The following is a 17861-nucleotide window of genomic DNA, read 5'->3' as shown; positions in this document are numbered from 1 at the left end:
CTCAGATCTCAGCCTCCTGAGTAGCTAGGATTACAGGAGTGAGCCACCGGCACCTGCCTCATGTTAACACTCTTCAACTGTATGCTGTTATGCCAAGGTCGCAGGATCCCCAGCAAGAAGACCACCGAGAGTCAGCCTCTACAGCTGTTTTATTTAAACGGGCTGCAGCTCGGGCCTCGTCCTACACTCCGACACAGAGGAACCTAGGAGGAGAACCCCAAGGTAAGGATTTGCAGGTCTTATATAGGCACACAATCAACCAGGTGTTTTGATTACCACCACGTGTTGCTTTGCTAGACAGAAACAAGCAACACGTGGTGGTCACTGCCTCAAACTTTAACCTTTCAATGCCATTGCCGAAAGAGTGACCTCCAGTAACAATTATTACTAAATGTGATCTCAAATGAACACTACCTCCTTATTCTAAGGTTTTCACACTTATTTTCTCCAAATTAATTTGAAAGGAAAAATGTATTAAAGCAATTAGTAGCAGTTAATAGCACAAAGTGGGGATAATACCATCCAATGGGATAAAAATACATGTCCTATAATGGAGTATAAACAGAAACATACCAACTGACATGCATAAATACAAAGAACACAATTAAACAAGAAACTTAAGTTGGAGAACAATACACAGTCTATTCTACCATTACATAAAGCTTATAGTATGCATAGCAATGAATAAACACCTAATGGAACCATACTACACTGCAATGGCATGAACGTTGTACTTGGGGAAAAAACAACTATGGAATTCAGGTGATCAAGATCGATTTGAGGGAGGAAAAGAAAAGGGAAAGAAAACCTAAGTCAGGGAAACCACATATCCACTTTAATTATTAGCAGCCAAGACTGAGGGAAAATGCCTTTTAAAAATGGATGTGTGGTTAAGAAAAAAGCTATAACAGGAATACCATATGAATGAACATGCACAGACTTGTTTCTGAGCACATGAGACATTTGAAGGACTCCCAGAATTAATGAGTGAAGTTCTGTGGTTTGGAGTGTGCGGAGACTCTGTTCTTGCCGGCCAGATCTATGAATCAGGGACTTCATTTGGTGCATGAGGCTTAGGGAACTTGAAGAGATACTTAAAAATAGAAGAGCTGGGCTGGGAAGGTGGCTCAGTGATAGAGTGCTTGCCTTGCATGCCTGAGGCCCTGGGTTCGATTCCTCAGCACCACATAAGCAAAAAGAAAAAAAGCCGGAAGTGGCACAGTGGCTCAAGTGGTAGAGCGCTAGCCTTGAGCTGAAGAGCTGAGGGACAGCGCCCAGGCCCAGAGTTCAGGCCCCAAGACCTGACCCCCCCAAAAAATAGAAGAGCCTGGGCTAGCTTACATACAAATAAAATTAATATGATTCAATTAAATGAAAATGATGGTATTAGTGTCTTATTTTAATTGGTGGAAAAGATTTGACAGAAGAAAGAGACTGAGCCACAAACTAAAAAATTAGCTGATTTGGAGCTAGAATACAGGAAGCAGAAGCTGGAAAAACTGAAGACTGGTTTTGTGGAAGGCTACCTTCTGTTTATCTTCATCAATACAAGAAGCCAGAAGAAGCTGCTCCCAATGGGACTTCACAGATTGCTGATAGCTTATTAGGATATCGTGGATTTTAATAGAAACTCACTGAGAAGTTCTGCTCATGACAACATGGCACATACTTAGTTTCTCATACTGGCATAATTAGGCTTACCTTGGGACAAACATGTATGTTGAAAACTGAGCCCTAAATTTAAAGCAGCTAGCTTAGAATCCAGAATCTGGAAAGAAATCTTTCCAGAATAAAAAAAAATTAATGGGATATTTTAGTCTTTTATTTTTCTCAACTCTAATGTTTGACACAGTCACTGAATCTTTGTCATCTTAATAGAAAAATCAGTTATCTTTGAAAATAAGCCCACAGATGTATGTGCTAGAGACGCAATTGGGCAGTTCAAATTCACTAGGGTGCTCAATATTAAAATTTAAAAAGAAAAATTGGACAAATGAAAAAGCTAGCACTTAGTACACCCTAAGGATAATATACAATTGTCCTCTCCCTTCAACTTCCCCTCCTGGTAGGCAATTTGCCAATGGTTCTAGAATCTTGTTTATTTTCTGAGGAAATAAGGAGTCTGGAAGTCCTAAATATTTCCTTCCACAAAATCCACATATCAAATCACCATCACCAGCAAGTTTAATAGTTTAAATCCAACAACTTTTCCATCACCTTTTACTACTACCATTTGCCTTTTGTACAACCAGTCGGTCAGACTGGTCATCCATGATGTTATTGAATTTCTAGGCAGATAACATATACTATTTTGAGAAAAATAATCTGTCAATAGTGGAGATCTGAGGAGAAATGAGTAAGGAGAACTCAAAATGTTTGTTTTGGCAAAACCCTGCAAAATGCTATGTTTCTTCTATACATATATACTATGCATGATAAGGTTTATAAAGTTAATTCCTGAGGCACAGTAGATTAGCAAATAATAATGAAATTAAGCAATCACAGCAATAATAAAAATTATGAAAATGCAGTTTTTCCTCTCAAAGTATCTTAATTACTTTCTTGTACTATACTTAGCCTGTTTTTGTGATGACGTGAGATGATACATGTTATGGTGAAGTGAATGAAGTGGCATAAATCTTGTGATGTAGCATTAGGTTATTGCATCAAGGTTATCTGAGCACAAGCAGTGTGGTAACAAAATTTGAGAATGAGAGAGCCACTAAGTACTAATAGTCAGTAGTACACACACTATGCACACACTGCACAAAGGGCTGATTCATATTTCAGGCAGGATGGCATAAAGTTTCACCCTACTACTGAAAATGTGCAAGTCCAAGCTTTTGAATTATTTATGCAAATTTACTGGTAACATTTTTGGACTGCAGTTGACCCTAGGTAACTGAAACTAGGGAGAATAAAACTGCTAGTAAGAGTATAGTATAGTATAGTATTTCCTTATTAAAGACTTTAAGGAGATACTAGCTCTCTGGTACTGGATGAGATCTCTACATTGCTGTAGAATTTGTTTCATATCATTCTTATGATACTTTTCACATTCAGATCATAGTTGTCTTTATAAGCACATTTGTCTCTCCACACATAAGATCCTTGAAATCAGAAGCTAAATCTTATCAGTCTTAGGAATCTTTGTTGATTTTGTAGATGCTCTATTAGTATTTGTTAAATATACAAGTGAGTTGGTTTCACTCATCATTGCTATGGGAGATTAGTGACAAATCATGTGAACAAAACCTTAGAGATCACTTAAGAATAAGATCCCAAAGTGGAATTATAGTACTTTCAATCAAGTCAGATTACTTTTTTCTACAGTACACACTGAGCTATGGATAATTCTAATCTTTGGAAAACTTGCCAGAATCTTAGTACACCAGTTTCAGGGAAGAGACACCATCTCTTCCTAAGAGTTAGTCTAATCTTAGTACCAGAAAACTGAAACCTTCTCACTGGAGAATAAATACGTTTCAATTTTTAATAGATGACAAATTGTGACAGAGCTGAGTGTATCAAATTATCCCAAGCATTAGATATCCCTCTGTGCCGACTGAGGGGCATATGGAGACAGAGGTGCTGGGGTGGGGGCGGGTGCTTGGCTTCTGGTCATGACACTGGCAGTAACAGCTGCTGTGTCGGTTAGAGGTAGCCCTCTCCCTCCCAAGTATCCAAGAGATGAAGGAGAGAAACTCCAACAACCAAGAGACTTAAGAGGAGATGAGAGTGGGTAGTCAGATAGGGTAGACAAGGCATTGTGTGGTCCGGTGGTGATCAGAGAGGTCATCACAAGCTATAAAGGGTCAGGAAATTTAGAATTATGTTATAATATCATATGGACAGGGTATATGGCATCAAGTATGAGAAAAGATCATTTTTCTATGTTCCAGAAACAAAGGATTTCCTGGGGGTATAGGTGCCACATTTCAAAGCATTAAGAAGAAATTACAGGCACATAAATCTGGAAAGAGGGAGCCTCAGCTCCACCATGATGAATGATGAAAGGTGAGATTAAATGATTCTGAAACTTTGCCTGGTCTGGTAAACTGCTATGACTTAAGAAAGTGAACTCCGCTTGGCTGGACATCGCCTCCCTAATATCATGGTAGAAGGAATTTCTCACATTGCAGCCCAGGGAAGCAGAATATGGTCTTCCTGTGGCAGTGTTCTGCACGTACCCGTAACTTAGGGCCTTGCTTTAACACAAGCCTTTGGAAGAATTGGTAAATTGCTTTATATGTTTTGCTTCTTTATTCTAGGCTTAGTGTATAGAGGGTTACTCTCCTTTTAGTATTTATTAAAAATCAACATTACCAAAGATTTTTCTTATTAACTGACTTTTCATACATTATTTATTTTTGTGCCTATTGTGCTTGAACTCCTTTTCCTTTCCTTTCCTTTTTTTAAAAATGGTAGTATATTCTTTTTTCTTTTTTCTTTTTTTGTGGTCAGTGTGTGGCCTGAACTCTAAGCCTAGGCACTGTCCCTTAGCTCTTCAGCTCAAGGCTAGTGCTCTAACACTTGAGCCACAGCGCCACTTCCGGCTTTTTCTGCTTATGTGGCGCTGAGGAATCGAACCCAGGGCCTCATGCATGCAAGGTAAGCTCTCTACCACTGAGCCACCTTCCCAGCCTCTTGAACTCCTTTTTCATTCAAAGCTGGCACTGTACCACTTGAGCCGTATGACTCCTCTTTTGGCTTTTTTGCTGGTTAATTGGAGATAAGAGTTTCACAGACTTTTTTACCCACACTGGCTTCAAACCATTATCCTCAGATCTTAGCCTCCTGAGTGGCTAGGATTACAGGCAAGAGCCTGTAATTGTGCCTGGCTTAACTGACTTTATAAACATGAAGAGCATCAATAGTATGTACAGAAGAAGAAAACTCAAAGATATTGGGAAAGGCAACAATCTTCTGTAATGTCTATGACCTTCTCTCCTTGCCAATGCCCTTCTGGGAAGATTCAGTCAGTAGAATAAGCAAGGTCTTCAAGCTTTCAAAATACACAGTTTTATAAGCAGACAGGTGTAGGCTTTTTGTTTATAGGCTCAGATGGGAGACAAGGCTCTTGGCTGTGTAGCTTGACTCTTGATATTTTAGCTGGGGTGAATACCTCAGAACCTTGGCTTCCTGAGTGGGGACAACAAATTAAATCCAGTAGATCCCTCTTAGTCTGTGGAGAAAATTTGCCTTTGTCAGTTCCAATGTGGAGTCTGTTTCTTGCAGGTTAATTCTAATAGCCCCGGAAAGGAGCTGCTATTTAGGCAGAACTACTGTCAATCCATATAGTCGAGGAGGGGGAAAACCCACCAACTTCTTTGTTTGTCACCAGAAATGTCACGAGGTCATCTTTTCCCCTTTGCTTTCAAGGAAACATTTTGGTTCTTTGCTTACAAAACCACCAACTATAACAATGTGAGAAAGGATGCTGCATTGGACTGCTGTGTCAGGAAATGCTAACCAAACCAACGTAGCCCATGAGTATGAGGAGCAAAATTAGCAATAGATAGTTTACAAAGTGTAAACTAGCCAAGCAGCAGTGAAGGCCCAGAGCTCAAGCCCCCAGTGTTGGCATCCGCCCATCCCCCAGATAAATTATAAATGAAAAGAGTCAGGTGCGAAACTCTCACTTTTAAGGACCCATATAATGAAAAAATGTAACAAAAAGAGTACCTGAAAATATGTGTACAAGGAGGTATCAGTGTTTGTAAGCATGAATTACAAAGTAATTCAAAGGAAAATAGATGAAATAATGATACTCAGAACTATGTGATATTTTAAATGGAAAAGGCAAATTTCAGAGAAGTAACATAATATGATCTTTATTATTTTTTAATTTTTTAAAAAATATTTTATGATTTATTACTATTATTATTATTACATATTATTTTTCATAGCACAGTCATTCAGTGAATGAGAATAGAAAGATAAACAGTCTGGCAATGAGTTCCCCTGAATGGGAGGAAATAGGAGAAACTACTAATTTTACTTGATTTGCATCTGAGTCATTTTTAAAATCTTTTCATTATCTTTAAGTAGTTATACAATGGAATTAGAATTCAGCATATCAGTTTAGGAGTACAATGCAATCTTGACTCAATGTCACCCTTTTTATCAATAACCCTCATCTCTCCCCTTGATGCATCCTCTCAATTTTCCTAGTTTTATTTTCACAGTTATGAATTGCATATTACGACTGCATCACCCAAACTGTTGCTCTCTATTCATCTCCCTCCTCTAGACCTCACCCCTTCACCTCAAGTGCTAGCTTCCTACTGTTCATTTTGTTAAATTGTACGTAATAATTCCACCATTAGAATTCACCTTTGCATATGCAACATTTTAGTTCTTATATTTGTGAACATGTATATATGACCATGTATACGGTCATATATATTTTTATATTTATTTTATTATATTAATTTTATATATATTTGTATTTATTAGATCTAACGTTCACATATGAGAAAAAACAAGCATCTTTTGTCTCTCTGGGACTGGCTTACTTGATTTCACATAGTCTTTTCCAGGTCCATTCATTTCTTTGCAAATGATATAATATTCTTCCTTAACAGATGAGTAAAATTCCATTGAACACATATATCACATAACCCAATTAATAAATCGGGAAAGGAGTTCAATAGAGGCTTCTCAGAAGAAGTAAAAAGAGCCAATGGAAGAAATGTTTAACATTTTTGGCTATAAGAAAATGCAAATCAAACCATCACTGAGATTTCATTTCACCTCAATTAAAATAGCCATCATCAAGAATAGAAACAACAGATAATAGTATGGATATGGTGGAAAAGGAATCCCAGTACACTGTTGGTAAGAAGGTAAACTTGTGCAACCACTCTAGAAAGCAGTTTAGAGATTCCTCAAAAAATTAAAGCATATTATGACCCCATGATCCTGTGATAGCACTCTTAGGCATTTAGCCAGAAGATTACAACAAAAGATTACAAGTCAGGAAACAGTAAAGTCATCTGAGCAACTATATTTATTGCTGAACTGTTCACCATAACCAAGGCATGGAAACAGCCCAGATGCCCTTCAATTGACAAATAGATCAAGAAAAATTATATATATATATATATATGAGTAATTGATGGTTACAGTGAATATTTATTAATCATAATGATATAATTTAAAAAAACTTTATATTTGAAAACTTACAGGAGAAAAGGAACTATTTTTTCAGTTTCTATGAGTCTACTGATATAGAATGTCAGCATAGCAACTGGAAAATCTTTGAATACCATTTTATTACTTTAAAAAACTGGAAATCTCCCAACAAGGTAAACCAATAGAGAAATACTCTGATTCTATCAACATGGTTATTATACTAACATTGAAGCAAAAATAGGCCTTTTTTGAAAGAAAAATCAAAGGCAGAAAATGTTATTTAACTCCATGTATTAGACAAGATTCATATTAAATGGTTGGAAAGGGGGAAAACAAATCCAGGAATAAGATCTGAAGCTCAGGGAAACCTCTGCTTGGTGGTAAAGCCAGTATCTCTCAAACATTGGCGTGAGTCAGTACTACCTGGAGGTCCTGGGCAGGTTGCCTGCCTACCCTTTAGCATTGTACTGGTTCTATACCTTGGAAATGATAACTGGGAAATGTCCATTTCTGGCAAGTTTCCTGGTGATTCTAATGCTCCTAGCTTGAGGACACTTACAGATCACTGTTTTGAAAACATTATATATCCTTTTTTAGCAATGGCTGAGGTTTTCAGAAGCAAGGGTAAGAGCAGAAATCTAGGGAAGGGCAGATAAGTGCTGCCTGACCCAGGAATAAAAATACATTCCAGGAAAAGCAACATCATCACTAATGTGGCTGTGAGTACTACGTATGCTGTGATGTTATTTTGTGTGTTGTGTAAAACGAAAGCATTTGACAAATAAAACATAATTGAACGTCATATATACACATATATTATTTAACCTCATTTATTTTCATTGTTTGTAGAATATCAGCTGCAAGATTTTTCAGCTTATCTATAATAGACAGTAAGTGAAACAAGAAAAACAATCAAAGCAAAGAGAAGGCCAAAAGTCTGTGAATAATAATGTTTGCCATTTAGTAAAAAAAAAAAAAAAAAGTTCCTGCCTGTCTCTGCTTGTGGGACGTGTTGGCTTTAAATGAAATCTTTATTTAAAAAAAAAATAAAACAGCAGAATGCCTTTTTGGTTGTGTTCCCTTGTTGACTGAGACAGATGACATGCCTACTATGTTCTTTCCAGTTGCTTTATTATATATATATATATATATATATATATATATATATATATATATATATATATACACACACACATATATATATATATTTAAGTTTTTAAGTTTGGCACTTCATCTTTTCAGATTTAACTTTTGATGGGAAAGAGAAATACTGGGAATGTGGCTTAATGGTAGAGTGCTTGCCTAGCATGCATGAAGCCCTAGGTTCGATTCCTCAGTACCACATAAATAGAAAAATCTGGAAGTGACACTGTGGCTCAAGTGGTAGAGTGCTAGCCTTGAGCAAAAGAAGCTCAAGGACCAGTGCCCATGTCCTGAGTTCAAGCCCCAGGACTGGCAATAAAATAAAATAAAAGGAACAAGTTCTAGAGCTTTATATCTTCGTATTATTGTTCAGAGCAGGTATTCTTGAACTCAGTGCCTGGGCACTCTACCTTGGCCTCTTTCAAGTGGTTAATTGGAGATAAGAGTCTTATGGGGGCTTTCCTGCCTGGGCTGGCTTTGAACCATGATCTTCAGATCTTAGTCTCCTAAGTAGCTAGGATTACAGGGAACTGAGCTTTGGTATTTTATTTTAAGGTGGCCCAAAAGTTGATAGTTGAAGCTGAATTCCAGACTTGTCAGAGGTTCTCAGATTGCCAGAGATTCTTTCTCTTAGAATCCAAATCTGACTTTTTCTTGAAACCGTGGACAGTTTCAAGAGAAGTTTTGGGGCCATGGATTCCCTGGAAGTTTGAATTTGATGGTCGGTACTCAGTGGTAGACCAGGACATTTAGAAACATTTCTAAGCAAGTAGCCACTTCTCACAACCTTGAACTCTGATCTCTGGGCTTCTTCCCTCGGAAGTCTTCCCCAATTCAATTAAATTGTACTTCATAATGGCATGGTCATCTCAGGTATTACTTTAAAATAACATGGTGACTTTGCAAAAGCTCTTACTTTAGGGAAAGCAGAGGTCACGATTGCAGTTGGTTGACAGATCTGTGAAATGGTTTTCCCCTCCTACCTCCTTGTTCCTATCAGATTTCATCCTGTTTGCTATCTTCTCTTTTCCAAGTTCATAGTTTCCTACTGCTGTCTCTTGGCTACCCCACTTTAGAGATCACCCTGGATCACCCAGGCTATGCATCTCCAACTTTCTGCCCCATTTCCAAATTTGCCTAGCCTTGGCTGATCAACCATCTTGGAACAAATTTATATCAAAGTGTTAATAGCAGGAAATGCCCTAATAAGTTAACATCTTCAGTCACATCTGTGTGACCACATTTGGTGGTTTTAAATAAAAGAGACCTTAAGTAAGAAATGTATTTCCTGCAGTGGAATGTCATGGATGAGTACAATAGTTTGACATTGTCCTTCACACCATAATACACCTGATACACTAAAAGAGTTGTACTTAAGGAAACACATGAGCAATATTCCTTTAAAAAAATATACTCTGGCCAAGTGCTTTGGCTCATGCCTATAGTCTTAGATACTCAGAAGGCTAAGATCCAAGGATGATGGTTCAAAGCCAGCCCAGGCAAAAAAAGTCTGTGAGACTCTTACGTCCAATAAACTAGTCAGGAAAAGCCAGAAGTGGCACTGTGGCTCAAGTGGTAGAGCACAAGTCTCCAGAAAAAGAATCTTAGAGACAGTGCTCAAGCCCCAGGACTGGCATTATCTATCTGTCTGCCTGTCTGCCTGTCTGTCTGCCTGTCTTTCCTAGAGCCAGGTGCCAGTGGTTCAAGCCTGTAATTCTCACTAAAGAGTCTGAGACCTGGAGGAACAGAGTTAGAGGCCACCTTATGCTAGGCAGAAAAGTTTACTAGACTTTATATTCAAAATAGCCAGCAAAAAGTAGGGCTGAAGGTATGAATCAAGGGGCAGAACACCAGTCTAGCAAGTACCAGGTCTTAAATTCAAACCCTTCTTCCTGTAAGCCACGTTACTCTTATGATTTGAAGTTCCATTTACTTGCAGTTAAGGAACTGTTGGAGTTGCAGACCTATAAGTAGAGTACAAGATTATAGTTCAACCAATAGCCAACATTTACATGGCTAAGAGAAGATCCCAGGGCTTTGGCTGTATGGGAGGTAAGATGTCTAGCAGATCAATTCTTGTGTAGTAAAAAACAGCAAGCATCAACCCTTTTGTACTCAGATGTGGAAATGAAAGGAAGGAGTGTTGGATTGGCTGTTGGGGAAGGCCAAAGTTCTTCCTTAGGGCCCATATGATATGTAGAATTGACTGGGCTCTTCTAGAGTGCCAGTAAGGCTGTCCATGAATCTATATTTACAAGCCTGTCAAGATTTATGCTTCTTGTGTTTCATGTTTATTTATGCTGATTTCCTTTCTCTTGGAAAATGTAAGCCTATCTGGGCTCAGCAGGGTAAATGAGTGGAGTGAAGCTTTGCTCAGACCTGGTTTGATCTTCTGGGGATAAGATGTCAGTGTCAATAGTCGCATGGGAAAGCAAGAAGAGAGGAAACTGAGTCAAAGTCCACCAGATTTAGGCTTTCCCTTAACAGAACTGAAGGATTGAGGGTTATTTTAAAATATTTTTTAAACTTTTTGCATGTGTTTTGTTTTATTTTATCTTTTATAAATGAGAGATGGGGTACCCTAGGTTTAACTTGGGTGATTTTATTATAGTCAGGGAGTAAAGCATCCTAGCTCATTTCTGTAAACATGGAACTCAGTACCAAGCTTTAGGATCACTTAGAAAGGGGATCTCTGAGCATGGCAGGTTTTAATGTCACATGTCCTTCTCCCCAGCAGTCAGCCCCCGTGAGGCAGTCATCAAAGCACAGGGTGCTGACTGCCTTGCCTCTTGGGGAACCAGAATCTTGTAGCAGAGGTCAGGTAGATTCCACCCAAACCAAATATTTGTTTAAAGCAATACCTAGAGAGGGACTTTGATTTATGACTTTATGAGAAAAATAAAATCATTTGCTGAGCATGAGTGAAGCCACAGTAGGGAGTGAGAACACTAAAGATTTTACAACATTGATAAGGATTTCATTAGTGCCAGTGAAGTGCAGAACCGCCAGGTTTGCATAGTTACTTTCAGTGCCTCTTTACTGAGGAATATTTGAACTCTGCTAATCCTGGTGAGTAAAGGAATGTGAACTGTGGTTGATGGTTTTTTTAATCCCCACCATCAAGAGGTCATAAGATATTGACTGTGTGTTAGGCCCTCTGCTGGATGTTGGGTTGTGGGATGAAGGGCTCACAAGGTGATGTAGGAGAAAGATGTGCAGCTACATTAAAATGGAAGGTATCGCTACTGGCTCAATGCAGGCCCTGTACCAGAGATTGTATCTAGGATTAATCTTTGGATTAATTAAATTAATCCAAATTAGATTAAATTAATCCAAATCCAATTAAATTAATCTTTGGATTAATCCTAGATACATTTTTACTTTTATCATTTAATGAGCAAAGAAAAAAACTCATAGCAAAGTGAATAAACTGACTCCCCCCTTCCACACACAGTATAATTGAATTTGAGGCCTGAATTCAGGAAATACTAGGACTTGGGGAGGCACTTTTAAAAGAAATATACAATGCAAAAACTAGATAACTATTATATAAACAAACAAAAACAACCACATAAAGTTCATTTTTCGACGTAACTACTTGTATATCTCATTGTTGCAATGGGTCCACCTGAATCCCTATTTAAATGATTTGTTTTTGCCCTTCCCCTCCACAAATTATACCAATATCAAATACAATGAAAGCAGGGGTTATACCATGGGGGAGGGACATACAAAGCAATATAGAAATCATCTTATAAATATGTTAGAAACAATCGCAAGAAAGAAAAAGGATGGGAAGGGGAAACAAAGAGGAGGCAACAATGCTTGATAAGAAATGTACTCATTACCTTGCCCATGTAATTGTAACCTCTCTGTATGGTATTTTCACACACACAAAAAAGACATAAAAAAATAAGCTCCAACCATATATAAACTCTTATCTCCAATTAACCACCAAAAAACTGGAAGTAGAGCTGTGGCTCAAAGTGGTAGAGCGCTTGCCTTGAGTGGAAAAAGCTCAAGAATATGCCAGGCCCTGAGTTAAAGACCTACAACAACCATCACCACACCATCACCAAAACCAACATTAACAAACAAACAAGAAAAAAATCTTTCTAAAAACCAGGTGTAGGGATGCAACTCTAATCCCATCACTTGGGAAGCTGAGACAGGAAGTTTATAAGTTTGAAGTCAGGCTGGGCTACATAGCAAGACCTTGTCTAGAATAACAATAACATAAAATTTTAGACAACAACAAATGTTGCCAATGATGTGGTAGAACTGGCATCCTTGTGTATTACTGCTAGAATATAAAATGGTACTGCCACTATGGAAGGCAACCATCATGAAATTACTTCCTGCTCTAGCAATTTTACTTGCGAATTTATACCTAAATGAAGAGAAAGTGAGGACTGTAACAGATATTGGTATACTCATGTTCACAGCAGGGTATGCACAAGGGTTAAAAGGCTAAGAGAAACCTAATGTCTATTGACAGATAAATGGATAAGAAAAATATGGTATATAAGTAAGGTCCTCTCCTGGATGGTGAGCAGACTCCACCCTCCTGGCAGCAAAGTCTCCGCCCAGTACCTGCGTTACCTAGGCAACTGGCACACCTGGAAGAGGTCACATCTGCATCCGCTGAGGTCTCATCCGGATTCGATGTGGCCACACCTTTCCCCGCCCCTACCCTATATAAGGCCTAGCCCAGGGCCAGAAGCTCTCTTTTCCAGGTCTCTCCCAGCCTCATAGAGTGCCAACATGGCCTGGTGCCAGCCGGAAATGATGAATAAACCTACCCATTACCTGAAAACCACGTGTGTGGTATGGTTCTTACTCAGCTGCCTCTCTTTAAAAACCTAACAATATATACTCAACGCAATCTTATTTGACTTTCAAGAGGAATGATATCTGCCTTAGCATGGATGAATCATAAAAGCAAAAAAGTGAAATAAGTCAAGCATAAGGACAAATATTATATGATACTACTTATATGCAGTTTTAGAATAGTGAAATTTACAGAGACAGAAAGGAAGATAGTAGTGTAGGGTCTGGGAAGGAGGAGGTGTTGGGAGGTATTATTTAATAGGTACAGTTTCCATTTTGGATGATACAGTTGAATAATAGTGGTTTTTTTCAAATAATGAATGTATCTATTACCACAGAATTGTTTCTAAAAGTGTTTAAAATGATAAGTTAAAATTCTATCATAAAAGAATATAAAACTAATAATATATAGTAAAACTATATAGTAAAACTAATAATAAAAACTAGTGCCCAAAGTTACTATCTACTTAGGACAAAAATTAAAGACCAGGCCAGGCACTAGTGGCTCATGCCTATAATCCTAGCTACTCAGGAGGCTGAGATTTGAGTTTCGGTTCAAAGCCAGCCTGGGCAGGAAAGTCCATGAGACTTTTATCTCCAATTACCCACCAGAAAACTGGAAGTGACACTGTGGATCAAATGGCAGAGCATTAATCTTGAGCTGAAGAGCTGAGAGACAGTGTCCAGCCCAAGTTCAAGCTCCATGTCTGACCAAAAAAAAAAAAAATTAAACACCAAAATAATTTAAAAATTAAAGACCAAAAAATTAAATGTCTAGACTATTATATACTCAAACAGAAGGAAAATGCATATTTAATAATAACACTCTACTTGATACCTTCAGTGACTCTTATCTATATTAAATTCCATAATTCCCAGTAATATCTTCACATGATGAAATTTCCTCATATGATGACAATTTCATGTAATTTTCATGGAGAAAATGGTTTAGTTCTAGCTTGGTTTAATTTTCTTTGTTATTGGTTTGGATGTAAAACATTTCATGCCCACATTGGAAGTTCTGCTATGGTTTTATGCCTTCAAACACAAGAGTCTTTGACTTTATGCTCTTTCCACAAAAATTTTAAAGGATAATGTGGTTTGTATTGTACATAAGATATTATCAGATATATCAAGAGACCATTTTTTCTTTTTTACATTTTAGCAAGATTTTTTTTTTACTAACAGTGTTAAAATAGAGAGAAATAGAAAAGAGAAGTTTCTTGCTCTCCATACAGAAAATGGGAGTTAGAGACTCAAAATGGCAGTGGTTACCCGCTACTTTTGTTCTTTCTGAGTTGGAAGTGTACACATAGTCATGTCTGTCTACTAAGTCCCAACTATAAGACAGTGGTTTGGGGTGGTAAGTTGAGTTAGAGAGTATTTTGATTTGTCAATTTAGGCAATTAAAAGTTGTTGAAGAGGTAACTTAGAAACCCATGTAAAAGTTCAGAGCTATCTCAGCTTGCGTGACTCGTGAACTTAGAAAGTTCTACTGCATGCTGACCTGTGGCTCAGGTTGATGGCCTTAGTTGTAAGCAGTACCTAACTGCAAATCATTTTTATTGGCACCTCAACTTTGACTCTGTTTCCCTCCCAATGAGATCATCTCTCTGTCTCTCCCCATTTTGTAATATTGGGAGAGAAGAGAAATTACTATAGAAATAGTAAACCTGTAGAATTAAAACATTGATGTTTCTGACTTTAATTTTGTAACCACTGGAAGAATCTATGAAAGATAGCTTCTTTAGACAATGTCCTTTTTTTTTTGTCAGTATTGGAACTTGTACTCTGGGTCTGGGAGCTGTCCCTGAGCTCTTCAGCTCCAGGCAAGTGCTCTGCCACTTGAGCCACAGTGCCACTTCCAGTTTTCTGGTGGTTAATTGGAGATAACAGTCTAAAGGACTTTCCTGCTCAGGCTTTAAACAGTGATCTTCAGATCTTAGCCCCCTTAGTAGCTAGGATTACAGGCCTAAGCCACCAGCATCAGGCAAACAATATTTTCTTTTTGTAACTTTATTCATTTTTTTGTGTATGTGCTACCAAAGATTCGAATCCAGGGCTTCATGCATGGTAGGCATGCATGCACTCTATCACTAAGCCACATTCCTAGCCTCAAGACAGTTTCTTAAGACATTTAAGACATGTAATAGAGTCTAATATATTAGAAAATTAACGTATATCATTTTTAATAAAAAATGAGCTGCTAACTAAAAATCCTTTTACTGCATGTTTAAGGCTAATTACTAATGCACACATTTAATCCATTTCTCTACTGAAATTGCTTTAATGATTAGAATCCCTTTCCCCCTTTAAAGCCTTCAGAAGAGTCACACATCAGGCATAGGGGATATTTTATAAATTCAGCTAGTATAGATTTGCTGTTAATAGAATTTACTTTTTTTTTTTTTTGTCAGTCGTGGGGCCTGAACTCTGGGCCTGGGTGCTGTCCCTCAGCTCTTCAGCTCAAGGCTAGGACTCTACCACTTGAGCCTTAGCACCACTTCTGGCTTTTTCTGCTTATGTGGTGCTGAGGAATCGAACCCAGGGCCTCATGTATGCACTCTACCACTGAGCCACCTTCCCAGTCCCATAGAATTTACAATTTTAAAAGAACTTATCTATCAAGTCTATCAGATTACTTTGTTCAAGAGAATTTATGTTGAATTGAATACTAGCCAAAGAATAAGGCTGGGAGTTGGTAGCTTGTGCTACCAAGCTATTAAAGAGGCTGAGATCTGAAGATTGTGGTTCAAAGCCATCCTGAGAAGGAAAGTCCATGAGATTTTTATCTCTGATTACCACCAAAAAGCCAGAAGTAGAGCGGTGGTTCAAGTGGTAGCCTTGAGCAAAAATGCACAGGGACAGTACCCAGGCCCTGAGTTGAAGCCCAGGATAGACACAAAAGAAAATAAAAAGATAAGTATACATTAAACTCATATTTCTCTCCCAAATTTCAAGGTTTGTATAGAATTGTTTGTTAGACATAACCACTTCAGAAAAACTAAGTTTTAAGCTTTGTAACTTTATGTTTTGTACAATGTAAAGATCCTTTCACACACACACTTGAACTCTTGGTCAGACAATAAAACAAACAAAAGAAACTCAGAACTCTGTGTTACTTACAGCTCCAATCTGATGAGGCTGCTGGACAGAACCACAGAGGGGCTTCACCCAAAGATAGTATACTAGCAAATAGGAGCAGTGAGGAGCAGTTTATATATGCAAGCAGGGTAGGGCTGGCTAATTTGAATAATCTTGGTGGGGGGCTCTTGAGCCTAGGGGATGTCCTTAACTGTCAGTTGTCTGTTCCCAGTGTGATTAGAAAATCTACACAGTGACCTTGGAGCAAGAGACTTAGATAAGAGAAGTAGTTGGGACTGAGACTTAACTGTTCAAGAAAGGGAGTTTGTTTAACCATTAGCTAGGCCTTCAAAACTAGACCATGACAGGACAGGAAACGAAAAACATGAGAAAAAATAACCCACAGATAAAAACATACATAATAATTAAGTCCTGGATACCTTGACATCATTTTGAAGTCAATTATTTGGGATATTTGAGTGATTTGAATAACAGGGTCTTGTAGAGAATAGGACTGTATCTGACCAGTGGATGACAGCAACTCTTCTAATGGTTGTGTAAGTGAGCATAGCAAAAATTTTGTTATGGCAGTGAAAAATGAAAGAGCTATAAATAGAATCATTAAGAGTTCCTGAGGGTTAGCCAGCTCCTGGTGGTTCACGCCTGAAATCCTAGCTACTCAGGAGGCTGAGATCTGAGGATCGAGGTTCAAAGCCAGCCCCGAGAGGAAAGTCCATGAGACTCTTATCTCCAATAAACCACTAGAAAACCAGAAGTGGTGCTGTGGCTCAACTAGTAGAGTGCTTGCCTTGAGAGCACAGGGACAGTGCCCAAAGCCCAGAGTTCAAGACCCAGGGCAGACAAAAAAAAAAAGAGTTCCTGAGGGTGTAGCAGGCTCCCCATTTTTATTTTTATTTTTTAGCAAGGAGAGAAAGTCCTAGTATGGCTTCAGTACATTTGGTGTGAACCATAGAGCATGAGAAAGGTACAACTAACATCTTTTAAGATGATAATTTTGTGGTTTAGGCTTTTCTTACATATAGTAAGACATATTTATCTCACGAATATCATCTAACTAGCTAATGTGTAATGCATAAAATTTATTGTCAAATTTCTATTTTCTAGGGTTCTCTGGCCTTAATTAAGTAGCAGACCTATTGTTTTCTGTTCTTTGGAAGTATGAGCTACTGGAATTTAGGACAATTGTAGGCTGGCCCCAGGGAATGGATGTTTCCCTCCTGGGTTAGAGCAATGATCTGTGTGGCTGTCCCTGCGAGGCCTGGAGTATTCTGGATCATAATATTACAGGTATAGAGTATGACACCTCTGTGAGTCTTACATATATTGGTCTTAGTATGAACAGAGACATGGGTGATGCAGATTATAGGATGAATGATCACCACCTCTTGCCAAATGTCCATAGATCTCTACTTTGCATAAGGAAATTGCCCTTTTGCCCAATAGAATAATGATAATGATCTAACCAAAGGAAAGACAATTGTCCATCACTGTGGAATGTAACAGAAGTTCCTAGCTTTAGATTTTAATTGGAGTGATAGTTCAATTACTGCTTTGAAGTTGGGTTAGTATGGTGTCCATTTCTGCTTGGATGGTCTATAGTGCCTCACACTTTAAGAGATTATTATCTATATAATTCCAGCAGAAGA

The 17861-nt window shown here is 38.1% G+C and overlaps 1 protein-coding gene across 1 annotated transcript in view; it reads right to left on the bottom strand.

Moving 5' to 3' along the window:
- Positions 1-16286, bottom strand: part of Ca1 (carbonic anhydrase I) — a 38343-nt gene extending 22057 nt beyond the window's left edge. Inside the window, exon 1 of the mRNA XM_013012429.1 lies at positions 16237-16286. The gene's annotated coding sequence lies outside the window, so the exon portion shown is untranslated. The remainder of the gene's footprint in view (positions 1-16236) is intronic.
- Between the last annotated feature and the right edge of the window lie 1575 nt (positions 16287-17861).

This window comes from Dipodomys ordii, unplaced genomic scaffold (assembly GCF_000151885.1).
Source record: "Dipodomys ordii isolate 6190 unplaced genomic scaffold, Dord_2.0 Scaffold17, whole genome shotgun sequence".
NCBI lineage: Eukaryota > Metazoa > Chordata > Mammalia > Rodentia > Heteromyidae > Dipodomys > Dipodomys ordii.
Note: the sequence above shows the minus strand (reverse complement) of the source record. Positions and strands in the feature narration are given on the sequence as shown.